Genomic DNA, 10,527 nt, shown 5'->3' on the forward strand with positions numbered 1-10,527 from the left:
ATTAGTTGCTATCTCTGCCTAGAAATAGTATTGATTCATGGACTAAATGTAAGGATGCTTTTATTGGTAGATACTATCCTCCCGCTAAAATTATATCTTTGAGAAGTAGCATAATGAATTTTAAGCAATTAGATAATGAACATGTTGCTCAAGCATGGGAGAAAATGAAATCTTTGGTGAAGAATTGCCCTACCCATGGACTAACTACTTGGATGATCATCCAAACCTTCTATGCGGGATTGAATTTTTCTTCGCGGAACCTATTGGATTCAGCTGCTGGAGGTACCTTTATGTCCATTACTTTGGGGGCGGCAACAAAGCTTCTTGATGATATGATGATAAATTACTCCGAATGGCACACGGAAAGAGCTCCACAAGGTAAGAAGGTAAATTCTCGTTGAAGAAACCTCCTCCTTGAGTGATAAGATTGATGCTATTATGTCTATGCTTGTGAATGGTAGATCTAATGTTGATCCTAATAATGTTCCTTTAGCTTCATTGGTTGCCCAAGAAGAACATGTTAATGTGAATTTCATTAAAAATAATAATATCAACAACAATGCTTATAGGAATAATTCTGGTAACAACTATAGGCCATATCCTTCTGCTAATGGTAATAGTTATGGTAATTCTTATGGGAATTCTTACAACAATAATAGGAGTGTACCCCCTGGTCTTGAAGACATGCTTAAAGAATTTATTAGTACACAAACTGCTTTTAACAAATCTGTTGAGGAAAAGCTTGATAAAATTGATATTCTTGCTTCTAAGGTTGATAGTCTTGCCTCTGATGTTGATCTTTTAAAATTGAAAGTTATGCCTAATAAGGATATTGATAATAAAATTGTTACTACAGAAAATGCCATCCAAGTTCGAATTAATGAGAATATTAGATTGATGGTTGAATTGCATGCTAGGTGGGAAAGAGAAGAAAACGAAAAACTAGCTAAAGAGAATAATGTAGCTAAAGTTTGGACTATTACCACCACTAGTAATGATAATGCTTCACATGTTGCTACACCTCCTACTATGAATGGTAAAATAATTGGTGTTGGCAATGTTTCTACTCCTAGTGCAAAGCGTTCAAAATTGCCTGAAACTGCTGAAACTGCTAAAACTGCTGAAACTGTTTGTGATAAAACTGCTGAAATTTTTCAAAATATTGGGGACAATGATCCCATTGCTGTAGATTATAATGATTTAGATTTTTATGATTGTCACATCTCTGAAGTTATAAAGTTCTTACAAAAACTTGCTAAAAGTCCCAATGCTAGTGCTATAAATTTGGCCTTTACAAAACATATTACAAATGCTAGAGAGGAGAAACTAAAACTTGAAACTTCTATTCCTAGGGAGTTAGAAGATGGTTGGGAGCCCATCATTAAGATCAGGGTCAATGATTTTGATTGTAATGCTTTATGTGATCTTGGTGCAAGTATTTCTGTTATGCCTAAAAAAATCTATGATATGCTTGACTTGCCACCATTAAAAATTTGTTATTTGGATGTTAATCTTGCTGATAATGCTATAAAGAAACCTTTGGGGAGGATTGATAATGTTCGTATTATGGTTAACAATAACCTTGTCCCCGTTGATTTTGTTGTCTTGGATATTGAATGCAATGCATCTTGTCCCATTATATTGGGAAGACCTTTTCTTCGAACTGTTGGTGCTACCATTGATATGAATGAAGGTAATATTAAATATCAATTTCCTCTCAAGAAAGGTATAGAACACTTCCCTAGAAAGAGAATGAAGTTACCTTATGATTCTATTATTAGAAGAAACTATGATGTTGATGCTTCGTCTCTTGATGTTAGTTGATATACACTTTCTGCGCCTAGCTGAAAGGCGTTAAAGAAAAGCGCTTATGGGAGACAATCCATTATTTTACTTCTGTACTTTTGTTTTATATTTGAGTCTTGGAAGTTGTTACTACTGTAACAACCTCTCCTTATCTTTATTTTATTGAATTGTTGTGTCAAGTAAAGTCTTTGATAGTAAAGTCAATACTAGATTTGGATTACTGCGCAGGAACAGATTTCTTGCTGTCACGAAATTGAGCCGCCCCTGCTGTAGAAAATTTATAAAAAGCTGCCAATTTACGTGCGTGATCCTCAGATATGTACGCAACTTTCATTCAATTTGGGCATTTTCATCTGAGCAAGTCTGGTGCCTCTAAAAAATTCGTCTTTACGGACTGTTCTGTTTTGACAGATTCTTTTATTTCGCATTGCTTGTTTTGCTATGTTTGATAGATTTCTTTGTTCCATTAACTTTCAGTAGCTTTGTGCAATGTCCAGAAGTGTTAAGAATGATTATGTCACCTCTGAATATATGAATTTTCAATTATGCACTAACCCTCTAATGAGATTGTTTTGAGTTTGGTGTGGAGGAAGTTTTCAAGGGTCAAGAGAGGAGGATGATACAATATGATCAAGAAGAGTGAAAAGTCTAAGCTTGGGGATTCCCCCGTGGTTCATCCCTTCATATTTTAAGAAGACTCAAGCATCTAAGCTTGGGGATGCCCAAGGCATCCCTTCTTCATCGACAACTTACCAGGTCACCTCTAGTGAAACTATATTTTTATTCCGTCACATCTTATGTGCTTTACTTGGAGCGTCTGTTTGTTTTTATTTTTGTTTTTGTTTGAATAAATTCGGATCCTAGCATTCTTTGTTTGGGAGAGAGACACGCTCCACTGTTTCGTATGAACACATATGTTCTTAGCTTTATTCTTAATGTTCATTGCGAAAGTTGAACTACTTCATTCATTGTTATATGGTTGGAAACGGAAAATGCCGCATGTGGTAAATGGTATAATGTCTTGAATAATTTGATAATTGGCAATTGTTGTGCTCATATAGATCATGTTTAAGCTCTTGCATCATGTACTTTGCACCCATTAATGAAGAACTACATAGAGCTTGTTAAAATTTGGTTTGCATGATTGGTCTCTAGAGTCTAGATATTTTCTCGGTTAAGGTGTTTGAACAACAAGGAGACGATGTAAAGTCTTATAATACTTACAATATGTTCATATGTGAGTCTTGCTGCACCGTTTTATACTTGAGTTTGCTTCAAACAACCTTGCTAGCCTAGCCTTGTATTGAGAGGAATTCTTCTCGTGCATCCAAATCCTTGAGCCAAAAACTATGCCGATTGTGTCCACCATACCTACCTACTACATGGTATTTCTCCGCCATTCCAAAGTAAATTACTTGAGTGCTACCTTTAAAAAAATTCTATTCCTTTGTCTCTGCAATATATAGCTCATGGGAAAATAGCCTTAAAAACTATTGTGGTGAAGAATATGTACTTATGTGTCTTATTTCTTAATAAGTTGCTTGTTGAGCGGTAACCATGCTTCTGGGGACGCCATCAACTTTTACCTTTGTTGAATATCATGTGAGTTGCTATGCATGTTCGTCTTGTCTGAAGTAAGGGCGATTTTCATGATCAAATGGTTTGAGTATGCATATTGTTAGAGAAGAACATTGGGCCGCTAACTAAAGCCATGATCCATGGTGGAAGTTTCAGTGTGGACAATTAATCCTCAATCTCTTATGAGAATTTTAACTGTTGTTGAAAGCTTATGCATTAAAGAGGAGTCCATTATCTATTGTCTATGTTGTCCCGGTATGGATGTCTAAGTTGAGAATAATCAAAAGCGAGAAATCCAATGCGAGCTTTCTCCTTATACGTTTGTACTGGCGGCATAGAGGTACCCCTTTGTGACACTTGGTTGAAACATATGCTATGCTATGATAATCCATGTTAATCCAAGCTAATTAGGACAAGGTGCGAGCACTATTGGTATACTATGCATGAGGCTTGCAACTTATAGGATATCTTATACATAACACATATGATTTATTACTACCGTTGACAAAATTGTTTCTATGTTTTTAAAATGAAAATATCTAGCACAAATATAGTAATACATGCTTCCCTCTGCGAAGGGCCATTCTTCTACTTTATTGTTGAGTTAGTTTACCTATTCTTTCTATCTCAGAAGCAAACACTTGTATCAACTGTGTGCATTGATTCTTACATGTTTACCTATTGCACTTGTTATGTTACTTTGTGTTGACAATTATCCATGAGATATACATGTTGAAGTTGAAAGCAACCGCTGAAACTTATATCTTCCTTTGTGTTGCTTCAATGCCTTTACTTTGAATCTATTGCTTTATGAGTAACTCTTATGCAAGCCTTATTGATGCTTGTCTTGAAAGTATTATTCATGAAAAGTCTTTGATATATGATTCATTTGTTTACTCATTATCTTCACCATTGCTTCGAATCGCTGCATTCATCTCATATGCTTTACAATAGTATTGATCAAGATTATGATAGCATGTCACTTCAGAAATTATCTTTGTTATCGTTTACCTACTCGAGGGCGAGTAGGAACTAAGCTTGGGGATGCTTGATACGTCTCAAACGTATCTATAATTTCTTATGTTCCATGCTACTTTTATGATGATACTCACATGTTTTATACACATTATATGTCATTATTATGCATTTTCCGGCACTAACCTATTGACGAGATGCCGAAGAGCCGATTCTTTGTTTTCTGCTGTTTTTGGATTCAGAAATCCTAGTAAGGAAATATTCTCGGAATTGGACGAAATCAACGCCCAGGGTCTTATTTTTCCACGAAGCTTCCAGAAGACCGAGGGAGATACGAAGTGGGGTGACGAGGCGACGCCACGCTAGGGCGGCGCGGCTAGGCTTGGGCCCGCGCGGCCCTAGTGTGTGGGCCCCTCGTGACGCCCCCGACTCTGCCCTTCCGCCTACTTAAAGCCTTCGTCGCGAATACCCCAGTACCGAGAGCCACGATACGGAAAACCTTCCAGAGACGCTGATACGTCTCAAACGTATCTATAATTTCTTATGTTCCATGCTACTTTTATGATGATAATCACATGTTTTATACACATTATATGTCATTATTATGCATTTTCCGGCACTAACCTATTGACGAGATGCCGAAGAGCCAATTGTTGTTTTCTGCTGTTTTTGGTTTCAGAAATCCTAGTAAGGAAATATTCTCGGAATTGGACGAAATCAACGCCCATGGGCCTATTTTTACACGAAGCTTCCAGAAGACCGAAGGAGTCACGAAGTGGGGCCACGGGGCGCCGCCACACTAGGGCGGCGCGGCCTAAGGGGGGCCCGCGCGGCCCTAGCGTGTGGGGCCCCCGTGACGCCTCCTGACCTGCCCTTCCGCCTACTTAAATCCTTCGTCGCGAAACCCCCAGTACCGAGAGCCACGATACGGAAAACCTTCCAGAGAGGCCGCCGCCGCCAATCCCATCTCGGGGGATTCAGGAGATCGCCTCCGGCACCCTACCGGAGAGGGGAATCATCTCCCGGAGGGCTCTTCATCGCCATGATCGCCTCCGGATCGATGTGTGAGTAGTTCACCCCTGGACTATGGGTCCATAGCGGTAGCTAGATGGTTGTCTTCTCCTCATTGTGCTATCATGTTAGATCTTGTGAGCTGCCTATCATGATCAAGATCATCTATTTGTAATCCTACATGTTGTGTTTGTTGGGATCCGATGAATATTGAATACTATGTCAAGTTGATTATCAATCTATCATATATGTTGTTTATGTTCTTGCATTCTCTCCGTTGCTAGTAGAGGCTGCGGCCAAGTTGATACTTGTGACTCCAAGAGGGAGTATTTATGCTCGATAGTGGTTCCATGCCTCCATTAAATGCTGGGACGGTGACGAGAAAGTTCTAAGGTTGTGGATGTGCTTGTTGCCACTAGGGATAAAACATCGATGCTTTGTCTAAGGATATTTGTGTTGATTACATTACACACCATACTTAATGCAATTGTCTGTTGTTTGCAACTTAATACTGGAAGGGGTTCGGATGATAACCTGAAGGTGGACTTTTTAGGCATAGATGCATGCTGGATAGCGGTCTATGTACTTTGTCGTAATGCCCTGATTAAATCTCATATATAGTACTCATCATGATATATGTATGTGCATTGTTATGCCTTCTTTATTTGTCAATTGCCCAACTGTAATTTGTTCACCCAACATCTGTTTATCTTATGGGAGAGACACCACTAGTGAACTGTGGACCCCGGTCCAATTCTTTACATCTGAAATACAATCTACGCAATTGTTCTTTCTTGTTCTTCGCAAACAAACATCATCATCCACACTATACATCTAATCCTTTGTTTACGAGCAAGCCGGTGAGATTGACAACCTCAACTGTTACGTTGGGGCAAAGTACTTTGATTGTGTTGTGCGAGGTTCCACGTTGGCGCCGGAATCCCTGGTGTTGCGCCGCACTACACTCCGCCACCAACAACCTTCACGTGCTTCCTTGACTCCTACTGGTTCGATAACCTTGGTTTCTTTCTGAGGGAAAACTTACTGCTGTGCGCATCACACCTTCCTCTTGGGGTTCCCAACGGACGTGTGCATCACGCGCCATCAGGATCCTCACGGAGGGGGGAAGAAGTAGGGGCCATAGGGCGGAGAGCTTTCGGGACGGTGGTACACGATTTACAGCTTCGGAACACCTGCTCGAGGATAGGGCATACTACTGCTTGTATGAAATTATCTGGGCGCTTTCGCGTTGTTACAATGACTGGTGGTTCTGCCTCTAGGGCTCCCAGGATCCGGTTTATAAAGGCGCCCGGATCTAGGGTTTTTATGGAGAGTCCTAGCCGGAATACAAGATGTCTAACTACGAAATATACATTGCCATGCACGTCAAGAATCCACCTAGACCTAGCTTGTCGTCATGATCCGGATACTTCATGGGCCTCCATGGATCCGACTATTGGCATAGGTCGGTTGGGATCTGGCTCCTGTTCCTAGGCTGGACTTGGTCCATCTTCTATCAACAGCAACTGGGCCGCCCGGTGGGCCGTAAGCCACCACCACCACCTGTGGGCCACCCGGGCTTGCCGGATCTAGACCATGTCGTTGTCATACCTAAGAAGTATACCCACAACAATAGCCCCTGAAGTTCTTTAAGATTCACCATTCCTCCGCCAAGATTTGTTTGGATCCGAAGAAAATCTCGAAGAGCTTCCAAAACTTCATCGTTTCTGACTTTATTCAACAGGAAATCATTTGTTCTTTTGTAATGGTTACTTAGCGGAATTTTTGCCCATACCGCACATAACTTCCTCTTTTCCCGCGCGAAATTTTCGGAACAACGAATCTTCGCATGATAAATCTGATCCACGCAGTTAGGTCACCGTCGCTTCAGTTTCACCGCTTTTGACCTAGGACGCGTGGTGGAAATCTAACGGTGTGACCGCTCAGTTCCCACCGTAGGATCCGGCAGACGCATCTCCGCGCGGGATCTATAAATACCCCGACCGTGCGGTCATTTCCATTCTATTACCTTCCTCACCACTTCATCTTCTTCCTCGCGCCAGCGCCGCCTGACAGATCTCGCGCCGACGAGCTTCTTCCCGAAAAACCTTCGTGCGCCGCCCATGCAATGTCAGTTTCCACCTGAGCTTCGCACGGTTGATCAGGATCTTCTCTTCGCCGCCGATTCGTGGTCACACCGGACGCCAACGCCTCAAGTCCAAGCCCTCTATCTTCGCCGGCAAAATGGGGAACCGCCACACCATTGCCGGTAAGTTCGCCGGACTTGAGAGAGAAATAGCGCAGTAGGATCCGGTTGCTTAAATCTTTACTGTTATACTTGCAGCTGGAAATATGTCGGATAGTTCCCCAAAATATACTGATAGTTCTCCGAGTAGCCCTCCACCCAATCCATCGGAGCCCGTTTTCATCGAGCCCTTAGCATCTCTGCCACCAAACATTTCCGACACTCGATTAGCTCAACCTTACTCCGCCTCTTCCAGCAACCTTCTCGGAAGAGTTCCGACTGTAGCTGAACTACGTGAAGAGTTGGATAGCCGCAAAAGTTGGAAGGGAAAATTCGGATGGCAGCAAAAGTTCAAGAAGCGGAAATGAAGAAGGCTTCAAAAGCCCGGAACCGAGAAGGGAAAAAAGGTCAATGGTGGCCCTGTGACATCACCGAATCCGAGCTCAAGGCCTTCGAGAAGGAAGGGCTCGTTTATCCGGGTTCTTGGAAATTCACCAACTCCACAACCCCAACTCCGGCAGCTGATGAGCGGGTCCTCACCTAGGCATGGGTGGAGCGAGGCCTCTCGCTTCCGCCCTCAGAATTTTTCTTAGAGGTGCTCTACACTTATGGGTTGCAGCCCCATAACATATGCCCCACCTATCTCCTCCTCTCCAACTTCGTCACACTGTGCGAAGGTCATCTCGAAGTCCTGCCAGATGTACGACTCCTTCAATTCTTCTACCGCGTGAAGAAGGAGAAGGTGATGGTTAACTGCGGTAGCATGACATTTGTGCTCCGCCCAAAGAGGGTGTTTCCGCCCCTTTCCTCGCACAAGTATGTCCGATACTGGAATGCCGAATGGTTTTACATCAAGGACGAATCCCTTCCCGGGCGCCACGACGAGCTTCCCACATTCTCCAACAACCCCCCAGAAGAGCTCGCCAGGTGGAGCTACATCCCGAACCTTACCCAGCATCCGGAGCTGGACAAGATGGCCCAGAGGATCTCCAAGTTGGTTCATGATGGTCTGACCGGAATGGACCTAACCTTGAGATGGTTTGCCCGCCGGATCCAGCCGCTGAACTACAACAAGCGGCTCATCTGCGAGTACTCCGGAACAGAAGATTTGCTGCGGGTGACCAAGGATAACTTTCCCACGGATTCTGTGAACAAGAGGATCCAGACACTAGTAAAGATCACCCGCAGCCAAGTGGTTCCGGATATCGTCAACGATATCTACATCAACAACACCTACCCTCCGGTGCGTTTCACACTTAGACATTTTGCTATTCGGCTTTGCATGTATATAACCTTTCAACACTTCTTTTCTAGCTCAATACTTTGGCAGAGGAAGATTTCAGAGTGATTTTCCGCACCCCCGTCAACTCTGGGAAGACGGAAGAAGCTCCAGAGGAGGAGGAGGAAGAGGAGGAGGAGGAAGAAGAAGAGCCAAAGAAGAAAAATGCTCCTCGTCCCTCCAAACTTCCCCGCGGAAAATCCTCCGGACCCGACGTACCGAACCAGCGGTGATGGCTCAGCCAAGAAGGCCAAGACCGCTCCATCCTCCGTTGCACGGTGCTTCGATTCCAAGAAGGCAGAACGCGACCGCATCAAGATGCTCGCGACCGCCGGAAAAGGAACCCGTCCGACGCTTCCTGGAGCTATGTAAGTTTCCGGAATGTGAATCTCTTTATATTGTAAGGCTGAACTTGTTATTCATTTCTTCGTTACTTGGATCAGGAGCCAGAAGGTCGTCACTTCACGGGCTACAACCTAGAAGACGATCACCAACTTTATGAAGACTTCTCCGCCCGTTGGACCCAACACCCCCATAATTCCGCCCATCACCTCTACCGCAACTCCTCAGAAATCTGTGGCTAAACCTTAGCAGTCCACCAGCCCTGCCGGTAGAAAACAAGCTCAAGAGGAAGTAATTTCTGTTAGCAGCGGGCAGAAGGACGGAAGTTGCTCCGGAACCAAGCGGGCTGCCGCCGAGGAAGCCAAAGATAAAGAAGAGGCGGAGGTGACCTCTGCAGATAAGGCTGAAGCTCCGGCTAATGATGCCATCGTGTTTCCGGAGAATTTTGGAGATCCCTCTGACATATATGCCACGCCCAAGGCGTACGCCACCAAGTTTTTCCACAAACTCACCGAGGCGGAGAAGTGGGAACTCGAGCAAGATCTGCTGAATGCCATGCTGCAAAATGCATGGAGCAAATCTGATGCTCAATCTTCCGAGATTGAGCAATACAATAAAAATACCTGCGAGTTTCTCGACAACCTTCTCTGCAAGCGCAAGGTAAACCATTCTCTCAGTAGCCCCCAAGTATCTAGGCGGAAACCAATTCTAATTTTCCCCTTGATACTTTGAGTGAACTAACCCGAGAAATTTTAATTTAAAGTGTCGTAGTAGCCCCCAAGCGTCATGTCGAAAACATATGCGAACGGCTTCTTGCAAAAATTAGCAACATATGCGACCTTGTCCATGCACCATAGCTTCTCTTTCTCCACGGTGAGACCGGCGCAGAGACACGGAATGTCGGCCTTCTGCCACACGGCACAACACACATCTTATGGGTCCAGCTTTGGCTCAGCCGGCCATTTATGGTACTGGCCACACTCTCGGATAATTTCCTTCCGGTCACCCTCGCTGCCATCACCTGACATGACCATTGCCATAGCCATGAGGATGCAACATATGCACATGAGGTTGACCATGGCCATGGTTTTTGTCTCACCCCCTTCTCTATCTATCCATATGCTACAATGAAAGTTGTTATGGGTCCTCTGCGAATGTGTGGGGTGCAGGATTTGTTTGGGATGATTGGGTTTTTATAGCCACATTTACAGAAATATGATTGTATAATAAATTAGACGCATACATTAGTTGTATATCTTAATTAAAGCTACGGGACCACATCAAACAATCT

Source organism: Lolium rigidum, chromosome 6 (genome assembly GCF_022539505.1).
Source record: "Lolium rigidum isolate FL_2022 chromosome 6, APGP_CSIRO_Lrig_0.1, whole genome shotgun sequence".
Taxonomy (NCBI): Eukaryota; Viridiplantae; Streptophyta; class Magnoliopsida; order Poales; family Poaceae; genus Lolium; species Lolium rigidum.